We start from the raw sequence: 14,469 nt of genomic DNA on the forward strand, positions 1-14,469 counted from the left end.
GAAACGGGTCTGTTGTCATGTATGGTTGTACTACCACTGCCTCTTCCTTCTGCCCACAATGGTCTATTATATTGCCACAGCCTCTCTTGCCAGACCTGTATTGTTGGTTTGTTGCCCCTGACCCCCTTTCCACTGCCCTCCATAGTCTGTTGTGCTGCCACTGCCCTTCCTGCCTTCCCAGTGTGGTCAAATTGTTGCATCTGCACTCTCCTACCTGCCTTTGATGTTCAGAGTCCGTGCCCCTTTCCTCTGCCTCTCAACAGTAACCCAATGAACAACTAGATTGATAACATTCTATATTTATTACAAAAGTGTGGAACGCCTGACGTCATCTTGATGTAATCAAAACTGTAAAACCTAAAGTATTTCCTTTAGAAATTACATATATGAGAGGGTCTTATTTGTATCAAAATTATGGTTAGTGCTCTAAAAAACTAAAATGAGGACATATTTTCTGAGTTTTCAAATAGCGAAAAGAACTTTTAAATTATTTGTAATCTTTATGCGTTTTTATCCAGTTGCCCACTTGATTAAATGTTGCACCTAGGGGAGAGGATGTGGTGTTACTTCCAGAGCTGCAGACTTTGCAACTGGGGAACCAGGTTGGAGTTTCTGCTTCAGATCAACATTCTGTGATTCTGGCCAAATCACTTAATCTCCCCATGTCTACAACCAAAATGAATTTGATCTTGTGTGATGTAACCAATGCTCATGTAAAGCAGTCCAATACCTGACAAGTCTGCACTATATAAAACTGCAAATACACAAAAAAATAAGTGTTTTGCACTCTTCTGTCATTGGGCTACATGTGGGCTACATCTGGGTGATATTTGGGATACATGTTTTCTCTTTTGTCTCTGGTGGCCCTCTTGGGAGATTTATTTGTTATGAAGTTTCCTAATTTCTTCATTTACTGCAGTCTCCTCAGTGGGAATACTTTCAGTTTTTTATTTTGGTTCCATCAAGAAGGCATTCAGATGTGTCAAACATTTGCCATAAATTCTGAATTTTAGCACTCTAGTTGCTCATTAGATCACTGTAGTAAAGCTGCTGCTCACGAGGGAAGTCTGCTGCTGGTATTCAAAGTGCATGTTTCAGTCTGCATATCAGAACTTTTTTATGAAATAGAAGAGGATTTGAGAAGTCACTCAAAATGTGCCCTAATTTTTCTTTCTGCAGCACTAATCATACTTTTTATAGCAAAATGAACCCCCTCATTTTGTTCCTTTTTAAATTAAATGTTTTAAGAGTTACCACTTTATTCCAACCAAGATGGCTTCAGGTGTGCCATACGTTTGTCATAAGTAGGACTGTTAGCGCTCTAGTTGTTCTTTAGAACACTCTGGGAAGCTGCAGTAGAACACAAATGAATCAACTGACAGTCTCTGCCCTTGTTGGATGTACATGTTTTACTGAGAATGTCAGACTTCATTCTCACATGACTGAGAAAGATAATGTGAATTTACAGAAAATATGCTCTCAGTTTAGCTTATAGATCACCTTCCAAACCTCTGTGGGAAAAGCATGAGAAAATAGTTTTCTCTCAAACATGATTCATGATATCACAGCAGAATGCTTTTTCACATGGTAAAATCACCTTAGAACAGACCACAATTCCTAAAATGAGTATGGTACCATCAACAAATGATTTATAATGTAACTAAAGTCTTAAAACCTTCTATTAACTGCAATGCTTTTTAATGAGGTGCTATCATGTATATCCGTCCCAAGATGGCTGCCAACCCTTCTTGGATGAAGTGCTTACAGTCAATCAGATCTCACGATGAGATGTGTGGTTAGGCTCCGCCCAGATATATATGTGATTTTACTTATGATTTTCTCAGGAACTACTGAACGGATTTACACCATTTAAGCGAAAGGCACGAGTCTGAACTAAGGACTACCTCTTTTCCAAATTTGGTGTAATTCCGTTCAGCAATTTGGGCTGTAGCTGCGTCAACAGGTCCTATGGGAAAATGGATGTGGAAAACGCGTTTTGGGACCCCCCTTTTTTCTCAGCCCCCGCTTGTTGAATCACCGTGAAATTTTCAAGATAGGAGCGGACCAGAGCTGGCCAAGAGTTTGGAAAATTTCACGAAGATTCATCAATCGACGCCAACGTTATTCTAAATAGTATGTTGCGGATTTCCTATGGAAAATAGGTCCTAACTATAACTACCTACTGGCGACTGCCAGTAGGTAGTTAATATATATATATATATATATATATATATATATATATATATATATATATATTACCTACTGGCGGTCGCCAGTAGGTAGTTATAGTTAGGACCCCTTTTCCATAGGAAATCCGCAACATTCTATTTTGAATAACTTTGGCGCCGGTCGACGAATCCTCGCGAATTTCTCAAAATAGGTGGGGCGCTACGCTCCGCTCCTACCCTGAAAGTCTCGGGAGGATTCGTCAAGCGGGGGCTGAGATAAAAGGGGGGTCCCAAAACGCGTTTTTCCCATGCATTTTTCCATAGGACCTTTAGACAGAGCTACAGCCCGAACGGCTGAACAGAATTACTTGAAATTTGGCAGAGAGGTAGTCCTCAGGTCAAGGAAGTGCCTTTTGTAGGTTTGGTGTAAATCTGTTCAGTAGATTCTGAGAAAATAGCCTTTAAATCAATATATATATCTGAGCCAGCTTACGGTACGCTTACCATAAGCTTACCGTACGCGTACGGTGGCGTGCGCGAGCGCGATTCTGATTGGCTCTTAGATCTTAGTAAACATTCGAATCGGCCGAAACCAGGAAGCGGCGGCCGCCATTTTCTCTCTCGCACTGAGAGTTAGGTTGTTAAATAAAACCAATACACATGTAAAGGAGCTGTTTTGACAGCTCACACACACATAGCCATGATGAGGGAGTCCCCCAAGACCCCCCAAGGCCAAAAAAGCCATTTTAATTTTTTCGCTAATTTCGCCGATTACGCTTACCGTACGCGTACGGTAAAAAATGTAAAAAAAAATACACTATCCACACTTTCCCCACCCCCTGTGCTTTTGGTGGCCGCAGGCCACCAAATGTGCAGGACTTATCAGAAGTGTGAAAAACCACAATATTTTTAACAAAAATAATCAAAGAAAAAATTATCCACACTCTCTCCACCCCGTGTGCAAATGGTGCCCGAAGTGCACCATTTGTGCATGGCTTATAAGCTCCGTAAGCACAGTAAGCACCGCGTGCTTACTGTGCGCGCACGGTGCACGAAGCGCACCGTGCGCGCACGGAACGAACTGCGTTAAGCGGGCGCGCACGCCACGAATGGCGTAAAGTAACTTAGCATTTAAAAAACCGTACAAATTCACTGAAAAAACCATAGGTTTCACACACGTTATAGTTAGGAATTAGCATTTAAAAAACCTTGCAAATTCACTGAAAAAACCATAGGTTTCACACATGTTATAGTTAGCGGAAATTTTACTGATAAAAAACCAGTGAAATTCCCCCGTTATAGTTAGTGCAGGCAACTATAACTCACGCGACCGCAATCTTCTGCTGATGACATATGTGTCTTTATGAAAAAAAAATATTTGTAATATATGTATAGCTAAAAATGTATGGAAGAAGACATGGGCAAATAAGTCTCTAAATACAGTAATAGCATCAGCAGAGGATTGCGGTCGCGTGAGTTATAGTTGCCTGCACTAACTATAACGGGGGAATTTCACTGGTTTTTTATCAGTAAAATTTCCGCTAACTATAACATGTGTGAAACCTATGGTTTTTTCAGTGAATATATATATATACATATATATATATAACTTACTGGTGGTTGCCGGTAGGTAGTTATAGTTAGAACTTAGTTTTCATAGGAAAGGCGTTTGTTGTTTTGCCAATAACTTTTGTGCCGTTTGACGAATATTCACAAACTTTTGAAAACTAATTGTTCATTCAGGTTAGCTCCTGTTTTGAAAGTTTGGGGGTGATTTGTGAAGGGGGCGAGAAAAAAGGTGGGTCGCAAAACATGTTTTCTAAATGTTAATTTCCATATATGAAACTTTAGACATGGCTACAGCCCGAACTGCTGAACGGAATTGCGCAAAGTTGGAAAAAAGGTAGTTCTTGGTTCAGAAAGCACACTTTTTTTAAATGGTGTAAATCCGTTCAGTAGTTTTTGAGATACTGATATATTTAGAGATATCGATATTTGAGAATTGTGAGATCTGATTTTCATAAAACAAACGTTAATGTTGGTCCGCTAATTACAGTGTCGGCATGTTGCATTTTGGGAATGGTAGTCTCATTGAGGGCGAAGAACGCGCTGGGGAGCTGACACTTTAGTCAGATATTCACACTTTGTGTTTAAATTGAGCTCCAAGGGCAGCGGCTGCTATCTATCCTGTCCCGATGCCTTCCGTGATTTAGATTCCTGTTCAGATCAGATCAGAGACTGCAAAGACTGTATTAAAGTGAACTTTGTTCTCGTAACAGAGGTCAGGGGCCACCAGCTGGCAGATCCATTCACAGAGCTGACTATTGTGTTTTTGGGTTAAAGGGTGCTGTTAAGAGATTATTTTGCGGGGAAACTCAACAGCATGATTCTTTTTAAAGCACACAAAACAATTTGCTTTTTATTTCTCAGGCGACACGTAATGGAGATTTGGCGGCGCAATGTATATGTAACCCAATTTCCAACCAGGGCGGAGGGCTTGTTCATTTTACTATATTTTTTTATATACAGGTAAATCAAATCGGTCAATTATTTGTACAATGCAATTTAGAATTCACTGAATGATTCTTTACTTGTTACATTCACATATAGAAATCCTGTATATTCAATAAGGGGTTTGTAGTGAGATTTCGAGACTCTTAATATGGTCTCTATGTTTATTATTGCCTAAAGTGGGATGGACTATAAAGATTGCTGAAAATATGGTGCCAAACAGACTGACAAAGGCTTCCAGCAAGCTGAAACGCGTCTCTTTTTTAACTTTGGGATTGAGGCTGAGCTGATCAAATAAAACAGATGCCGTATCTTACCTGCCTTGAGTTACACGATAGTCCTGGTGTGTGTGTGTGCACATTATTGTGCTGCCTTTCGGCCTGGGTATTGCTGGCCCGAAGGGGTATAATCAGCCATGGGCAGAGTGCACATCCTAGATCACATGTGACAAACAGTAAACAGTAATCTGTACATTTGTATTGCTGTATTCTCTGTCGTCAGGCTTTACCAGTATAGTAGTGTGTCATATGTGAGACTTTCAGATTCACGTTTGGCATGCATTGCTTGACTATAATGAACGTTATCACTATTTATGACGTAGCTTCACTGCTGATCCTCCCTCCATCTGAGCACATTCACATGTGTGCGCTTCGCATTAACAACACTTTCAATAATACCGCACACCATTGACATAAGTGTCTGTGCATATCCACAACCTTGACAACGACAAGGATGTTGGCCATTCAATGTTTTCGAACAGCATCTCATTAGTGATAGTTGCTGCCCTCCCGGTACATGCTACATTAATGTAAATTGCGCATTCTGCAACGACAAAACTGCAACAGAAACACACATGAGAACACTTCCTGGCCAGGCAGGAACTGAACAACACCCAGGTCCCCGGAAACATTATTCACACCCCACGCTCGCCTGGCGTACGCAAGCCCAGCCCACTTTGCGTACGTATAAATAGGATAACGATGAGGCCACATGTCCCAGTTCTTCTACAATGCCTCAGGTGATATGGCCGCATCCACCTCGCATATCACAATGCGCAATAAAAAAAGGGATCCATAAGGCGTACACCATCGTCGCAATCAACACTGCACCTGAATTGTGAACACTGCTGCCCATCGTGTTTGGACACACAACAATGACAGCAGGTGAGCAGTGGGACCTGGTGCACAGGGGCTGCAATTGAGCGTGATGCTGCGGGAGGGGTGGGATGCATCAGCCTGGGTGCGCCGGTACAAACAAGCGATATTGCCCTGCTTAATAATGTGTTCTCTGACCTCATTCAGTCACATATCTGTCTCATTTTAAGGACCTGCTGGACCGTACTGTAGGCCTGAGCCAGCAGGCAGCGCTGCTCTACAGACACGTGTTGAGTGCAGTGCTGCAGGAGGGGTGGGGTGCACCAGCCTGTGTGCAACAGTGCGAACAACCAATAGTACCCTGTGTACCGATGTGATCTCTGACCTCATTCAGTCACATCTCTGTCTCATTTTAAGGACTTGTTGGGCCGTACTGTAGGCCTGAGCCAGCGGGCAGCGCTGTCCTACAGACACGTGGCATTGGCTTTTGGGGCACTGTAGTGAGCTGATGACTAAGTGTACATGCACACAGGCTTGCGCCACTGCATTACACGCGCACATTATGCTTCTACCATGCGCTCTGTTCCTTTGTATGTGAATGTTGGCATAACGTACCATTATTTAACCTTGTGTATTCTCGTGCACTCCAACTCCTCTTTGAACCACGATTACCACTAACAGTTCGAAGATCGTACTTCAAGAAGGAAGGATGCACTCAATTGGTATTCTCTATTAACGTTGAAAGAAACCTTCATTTACCTCAAGACGTTTCCAACATTATATTTTTTCTCCCTTTTCAGATACTGGGTTAGTGGAGCCAAAATGGGCAGAGCGGTTGCTCACCCCGTGATCATGCCCTGGGCATTCTGACGCCTTCCACCATGGTATCAAGATACCATCCTCGACCGGAGACCTGCTGGGCCACCCTGATAGCGGCACCCCGGAGTTACATCTTGCACCGGCACATCCTTGGACACACCAGTTGTGGCAGGTGAGCAGTCAAGCCTCGGCGTGCAGGAGCTGCAATTGAGCACAGTGCGGAGAAAGGGGCTGGGTTGCAGCAGACTGGGTGCACAGGTGCAGGCAAGCCATACTGCCATAGATAATAATGTAATCTCTGGCCTCATTCATATCTCTGTTTCATTTTAAGGACTTGCTGGACCGCAGTCTTTGTCGCAAACTCCAGTGTCCAGACACACAGGAGACGGGAGGTGAACAGTGAGGGCTGGGTGCAGAAGGCCGGTGCTCTGTCTCCTCCTCCCTCTGCTCTTTTCACTCTCCCTCCCCTTCTCCCTTCCACCCACTCGCTTTCTGTCCCATTCTTACTTTCCTCCGTTCATTCTCACTACCCTTCTTTTTCTCTTAGACATGTCGCACATACTTATGTTTCTTTTTTGTCTTGCAGGTTTTGTACGCTGCATCCGGAGGAGTCCAACCCACTTCTTTCATGTTTTACTGTTGTTTGGCATTGCCTCCTATTAACGCTGCCCTTATTAATAGGATGCAGCATCAAAATGAATGGGTGTTGAGGTGGAATGTCCCTCACAATACCCACTGGATGCCCCTTTCACGCTAAACAGAGCGTGAAAGGGGACTTTTTTAACAAGTCAGTGTTAAGCTACGTTAAGTGGCTTAATGCTGCCTTGTTAATAAGGTGAAGCCCCTATCGCCACCACAACGTCTGTGAAAGTGACCTTGTGTTGGCAATAGGGGCTTGTTAAAATGCCTCACAGTTGCAACTTACATATTGCTCCAATTTACATTGCTCGATGATTGGTGTTAACATTTAGTTTTGCTAAGGTATGTCTATGCTTGAACATGTATTTTCATACGAGTTATAAATTGGAAGATGTGATAGCTATAGTTCACCGCACAAGTATACCACATCTCGTCTATACTGCGGTCAATCACACTCTCTACTGCGGACAATTATCATCCAATTGCACATTGTAACACGCCCTCCGCCTTCTCACAGTCTAATTACTGTGTTCCTAGCACTACCACCTCGATCACCCCTGTAATTCATTGTTATGTCCCCTTCTGAATTTTTGTCCTCATTTGGAAATTAGTTGTGGTTCCTTCGTCTCACAACCGGCCTCTTTGGCTTGTATTTCACTAAGGGCATGTCGTGCATGACCACTGTCATTATTGAGTATTCTCAGTATCTATAGGTTTTTAATGGAATTCTCCTCTCTCCTTCCATTTCTCCCCCTTATTTTTTACAGGAATTGCACTCTCAGGCTTGTGTATTCTCTAGTCCTGATGATGATCTATGTATTGTTTGAATAGATCGAAACGTCGTCGACCCTATGTACAAACATGCATGTTAAACGCATATGTTAAAATTGTGCATGACATTGTACTATCGTGAAAGCTTGCCCTTGAATCTCGTATTGGCTATAAGCTTCTCTCTTCAGCCTGATAAATGTCTTATATGTTTGATTGTTTGTACTCTTTGTTAAGTGTTGAAGGACGCAGGACTGTGTCCCACTCTACATTCTAACGTATGTCTAAATTATCTGTTTTTCTTGATCATTAAAACCTCAATGTCCGGCTGGGCATTGTAGAATTATATAGAGCCGATTCTGGTCTATATTTATCCCATATTTTATTGCTTTTGAAGGACCTTCTGTTTTTCAAACTAGTAAGTACCCTAGGTCCTTCCTACCTCACGGGTTCCCCTTGTTAAGTATAAATATTGTTAATAAGGCGAAGCCCCTATCGCCACCACAACGTCTGTGAAAGTGACCTTGTGTTGGCAATAGGGGCTTGTTAAAATGCCTCACAGTTGCAACTTACATATTGCTCCAATTTACATTGCTCGATGATTGGTGTTAACATTTAGTTTTGCTAAGGTATGTCTATGCTTGAACATGTATTTTCATACGAGTTATAAATTGGAAGATGTGATAGCTATAAAACACCGGTATACATGTAGTTGTATGTTTCTTTTAAGTATGCTGCCTCTATGAAAAGGCACAGGAGATGCATGCATTGTAATAGTAATATGGTGACACTGTTAACTGTAACTTGAAAAAAGAGTTTCAGGTTTGCATTTGTTTAGGCTCAAGATTGTTAGTAGTTGGTGGGTAGTGAACATGGGGCAGGCAAATTACGTTAACAAGATGGTGGGAAAGGAATTAACTGTCAGTAATGTGTTTGTAACATATGACACAGACATGATACATTTAAAAATTGTTATTTTAAAGTACATGGCATAATGTGCAGTATATGTGCAATAACAAGAAAGAAAGTGTATGATAGAATTATAATTAGTATAGTAGTGAATACATATCTGATAAAGGGAGATGTAATCAGAGAAAGGGAATAGAGAAAGGACCATCTTGCGATACGTTTCTCTCTCAGCTAAAAAGAACTGTTATTATAAAATAGAACATCTCAGAGGTTTGTCTGCAGACTACATAACTTTTAATATGGATAGTAAAGTCCCCAACTGCCAAGTCCCCTGTATCTTTGCCTAGCTCTGTAACAACCAGGCAAACAGAGTGGAAACATCAAAAGAGCATAACCAAATCTGTAAAGGGGAATGTGTAAAGAAAGTCAATGTCTGAAAATCCAAAAAGAAAGGAAAAGCAAAAAGAGAAAAAGAAAAAAAAAACAGTGTTTTTGAAGTGTTGAAATAAGAGCTCGGCAAATCCGGTTACCATGTGCACTTATGGAGATTCATTGAAGCTCAAAAACTCATAAGCATTTGTCGTGGATGGGGTTGAACCAGAGGATGGGCAACCATTTTGTAGTAGGAGCTATAGAACGACTTTTCCGCAAACAAGAAAGGAGCACCACAGGACCAGCCAAATGTGCTTGCAAAGTTAGAATGAATGAAATCTGGTATTACTATAAAAATAGTCTGAAAAGAGATAACAAGGTGGGAGTGGGATAGTTTAGAAAAATGTGGCTGGCCTTGAGTTTCAGAGCGATTAAATATTTGGTGCATAAATTGTGCAAAATGTAGTTGGAGATTTCCATAGAAGACTAAGTCAATGTCACTTGCTAATTTAGCCACCTGTTACTTGAAGGTCGCATGAGGTTATATGAGACCCGCTTGTTGTTGAAACAATGGCGATTTTGTTAGTGTTCATTATTAATATATGTTTTCAAAGTAGGAATGGAAGGCCAGACCAAACTATCATCAAGCGAATGTAGCGGAGGAGAGAAGACAGTGGTGGAACATGTTACACGTTGTGAAAGAGTTGCTCTGTACGGGAGGCCTGCTTGTAGGTCAGAACACTTGTGGTTATTTGGAATAAGATAATTGTTTTTCAAAAGCACACTGAGAGTGGAATTCACAGCAGCTATTGGAGTTTGTTTAAAAAAACAGTTTAAATTAGGAGCAGAAAGTTAAAGTTTCCGTTTAATTTAACTTGTATATAAACTAAAGAATATTGAACCAAACAAAGTGTGGTTCTCTGTTATTAAAACGTACTTATCTTCCTTTTGACAGCAAAATGCAAAAACAAAGAATGCGATTCATGAATAAAGTAGTTTCAAGGTAGTTATATGTATTAACTGGGTAATGTTTTCTGCAATCATGGAGGCTGTGGTATGCAGAGATCAATCAATCAGACATTAGCAACAGAATTATGCAATCCCCCGTTTGTATTTTTGCACTTAATTATTACTTGAGGCAGTACAAAGCACTGATGGATTCCCTCAGGTTCTACCCATGCACTCCCACTATGACCCAGAAATTACTGTGGAAGTCATCATTTTGCTTAGGCAGTTTCCGTGCAATATTGTAAACAAGAAGATATAATCTTTTTAATGGGCCGAGTACAGAATCTTTGACCACGTCCGACGGACTCCTGCATATGCACCTGTGAGGCCCAGAGACAACAGGGGCTACCGGATTGATTTGGCCCTCGCGTTACCCTCCCGCCGTCGCCCGCAACCGCGACCGCTGTGTGGGGGGAGCGCTTGAAGGGACCACAACACCCAGGATCCCTTGGGTTAAGGAAGCGGAAATGACGCATCCAGCGCGCCTGGTGGCACTACTTAACAGATCACGCCCCCCGGCAGAGCGGGGGCCGAGTACAGAATCTTTGACCACGTCCGACGGACTCCTGCATATGCACCTGTGAGGCCCAGAGACAACAGGGGCTACCGGATTGATTTGGCCCTCGCGTTACCCTCCCGCCGTCGCCCGCAACCGCGACCGCTGTGTGGGGGGAGCGCTTGAAGGGACCACAACACCCAGGATCCCTTGGGTTAAGGAAGCGGAAATCACGCATCCAGCGCGCCTGGTGGCACTACTTAACAGATCACGCCCCCCGGCAGAGCGGGGGCCGAGTACAGAATCTTTGACCACGTCCGACGGACTCCTGCATATGCACCTGTGAGGCCCAGAGACAACAGGGGCTACCGGATTGATTTGGCCCTCGCGTTACCCTCCCGCCGTCGCCCTCAACTGCGACCGCTGTGTGGGGGGAGCGCTTGAAGGGACCACAACACCCAGGATCCCTTGGGTTAAGGAAGCGGAAATCACGCATCTAGCGCGCCTGGTGGCACTACTTAACAGATCACGCCCCCCCGCGACGCGGGACGCGCGCGGGCGGGCGCCGGGCTAAGCCCGGGACAAGGGCGGGACCGTCTGTGGCCGTCCGGGGCCGGTAGAGGCTGGGCTGGGCCTGGTCCCTAACATCCTGCTGAGGTTGCAGAAAGAACATTAAGGTACTGTTCATTTGTTGCAATACCGTCACGCTATTGTGGCCCTCTGCCCCCTTCTGCTGTTTGTATTGGTTAACTAGGTACCAAAGAGGCTTGTTGCAGGGATACTCTCTGCACTGTGCTACGCAGTGATACCAATCCTGTAACTGCATGAGCAGAATGGCACCTAACATTCGAACCAGATCTTCCAAATTGAGCACGAAGGACCACGTCACCCCGACACAAAAGAACAGTTCAAAAGGTACCCCCGCCCAAGCACCAGCACAGCAGACTGCCATTGACAGAATGTTGCTTAATGCTATTGGTGAAGTTTCGAATGAGATCGAGCGCACAGAAAGACGGCTCTCATTAACTCCCCATTTGAGTCAACTTGCTTCTCCTATTACTAATACGCCCTCGATCACCCTTGACTCGCCCCCGGAGGCCCCGCTGACTAATACTTCCCCGCTACAAATAACTCCCATTGGTGATACACTGGACAATGGCAAAGGGGGAAAGACGCGAGCGACTAAGAAAAAGGGGAGTAGCAAGAGGCCACTTGGACTCAAAAAGACTAGAATCCGCACGGCCTCTAATTATACAGACGCCCCAATTGGAGAAGCCACTTGTGACCAAGCATTGGGCATACAGGCTCCCCCGGGGTGGGTGTCCCAGATTATTAATGATCTACAGTTACATTTTGAGCTACTGATTGACACTCAGATGAAACAAATCCTGAGCAGGCTGGACAAAATTGTCTCTCTAGTGAAGATAAGGGGTGGAGGGACAGGCAACACCCTATTACCACCACTGAGCAACAATCCGGCCACTGAGTTGCCGCCTGTTCAAATAACTAAACCTGGAGCTGAAGATCAGCCCAATAAAAATATGCCTATCATTCCACCTGATAACACCCCAGCAGGGCCCTCTAATGTTACTACGAGATCCTCACTATTGCCAAACACGACTCATTTACAAACGGATAGGACACACACAGGCCTTTCTGCGAACACAGCCCACGCAAACTCGGCACTGCCGCAAAATCTGCTGGAGTTGCCACACCGCACACAATTACCCCCATTCAAACCTACTCCCATTGGGCCTTGTATACACTTGCCCCCGGATGCAGCCCCGTATGTCATCATACTTACAGGGGTCCCAGAGTTAAAACTGGGTACACAGAATCGCACGATGAACTCAAGAACAAAGTCACACATTGGCTAAATAAGAACAGGCCATTGCCGAGGGACGTACAGGGAGAAATCTTACATGTAAGAAGGGTGAGATGGTTGGGGAATAGGCAAAAGAATGTAGCTGGTGATTGTGTGGTGGTGAATTTCAGGGATTATAGGGCAGTTGACCACATATTAAGCTGGGGCCCGGCGGCTCAAAGCAGTAACATAAGTTCCCTACCACTGGGGTTCTTTTATGCCACTGTCAGAAGCACATACCGCCCAAATGGGGCCAATTATGATAAAGATGAGTACTTGTGGGATGGCAGGGATCATCATGAAATGAAGTCATATGCCCCCCCGGGGAGCCAAGGCAGAATTGCCCTAAGGAACAGATTCGACCCCCTTAAGTCTCTGGAGGAGGTGGATTGACTGAACGAGGTTAAAGCTTATGTTGAGCAAACACCGGTACAACTAAACACTGCACAAATTACTCCCGTCACTATGACCTCCTGTCACCCTAAGAGTAGCAAAATCTGCACTCATCATCTAACTAGAGGGAGGTCACCAGAGAAAACTACTGTAAACAAACACATAACAGTGAATAGGTTGGATAGCCCAGGTCAAAGACAAGAGGAGGTTGAGATTAATGAGGAACTAGCTCATGTGGCCTCACACACACAGCACCCACAAGTTACTCAGACCTCACTAGTGCTTAACACAGATGGAAATTCAGGAGAGTCTGACCACACTACCCTTAAAAATTCTGCCCTAATAGGGAGAAAATTGCAGGAGGGGATTGAAATGGTCTCATGGAATGTAGCTGGGCTGTCCTCCAAATTCCATAATCAGGAGTGGAGGCAATACATTTCCAGATTCCACATAATCTGCCTGCAAGAAACTTGGGTGGTGGATCACAATCCTTACCACTTAGCAAGATACAAATGCTTTGCTGTTCCTGCAAAAAAACTGTCCCCGGGAAGAGCAATGGGAGGGTTAATCACCTATGTGGACCTACAGTTAGGAGGATCATGGATTGATTTAAATTGGAACTCACCCAACATACAAGCTATTGGGTTTAAAGCAAGCAGGCTAAATGCTGTCTTAATTAACGTATACAATGCTATAGCAGGGAATGGGAAAGGGCAAATAATACACGACCTGGATACCTACCTGACCCGAGAACTGAGCCTAAGGAAGATAGGTAGGGAGCCATGTGTGGTTCTAGCAGGAGACTTAAATTGTCATCTGTGTCCAAATCTGAGTCCATCGAAGGGTGCCTGGACCGGTTGCACACTGGCAAAAGGGGCGCACTTTGAACACACACCGGGAGGGCTGGAGTTACAGAGGGTCCTGGAAAACGATATGTTGAGGCATACATTAGACCTGGTGGGTTTTAAAGATAGCTGTGAGGTCATACCTACATTCAAGGGGAGAGGGCAATGCTCTATCATAGACTACATAGTTGTCTCTTACCAATTTAGGGATTGGATAAATGAAGTAGGAATTGAATGGAGCATATTCAGTGACCACAACCCACTAGTACTGAATATCAAAAATTGGTTCGCCCGGAATATGAAGAAAAGGACCGAGGTTATTAGCACAGTGAGGGCAACTGACCAAGGGAGACGCCTTAGATGGGCAAAAGTGGATGGGGAGGCCTTTTATAAATCCCTAATAGAGAAAGGCAAAGAGATGTTTGGGGTGTGCTTAGATCCATCACTTAAAGGTCCTGTGGTGGTCAAAGCGTTTGAGTCTATGGCACACCTTATAGATGGTTTACTTAAATCATCTTCGAAACCGGTAGTCAAGACTTTCCCTAGATGGTTTGACAAAAACTGTTCCCGGGCCCATAAAGAG

The sequence above is a fragment of the Triturus cristatus genome, chromosome 2_1, assembly GCF_964204655.1.
Source record: "Triturus cristatus chromosome 2_1, aTriCri1.1, whole genome shotgun sequence".
Classification (NCBI taxonomy): Eukaryota; Metazoa; Chordata; class Amphibia; order Caudata; family Salamandridae; genus Triturus; species Triturus cristatus.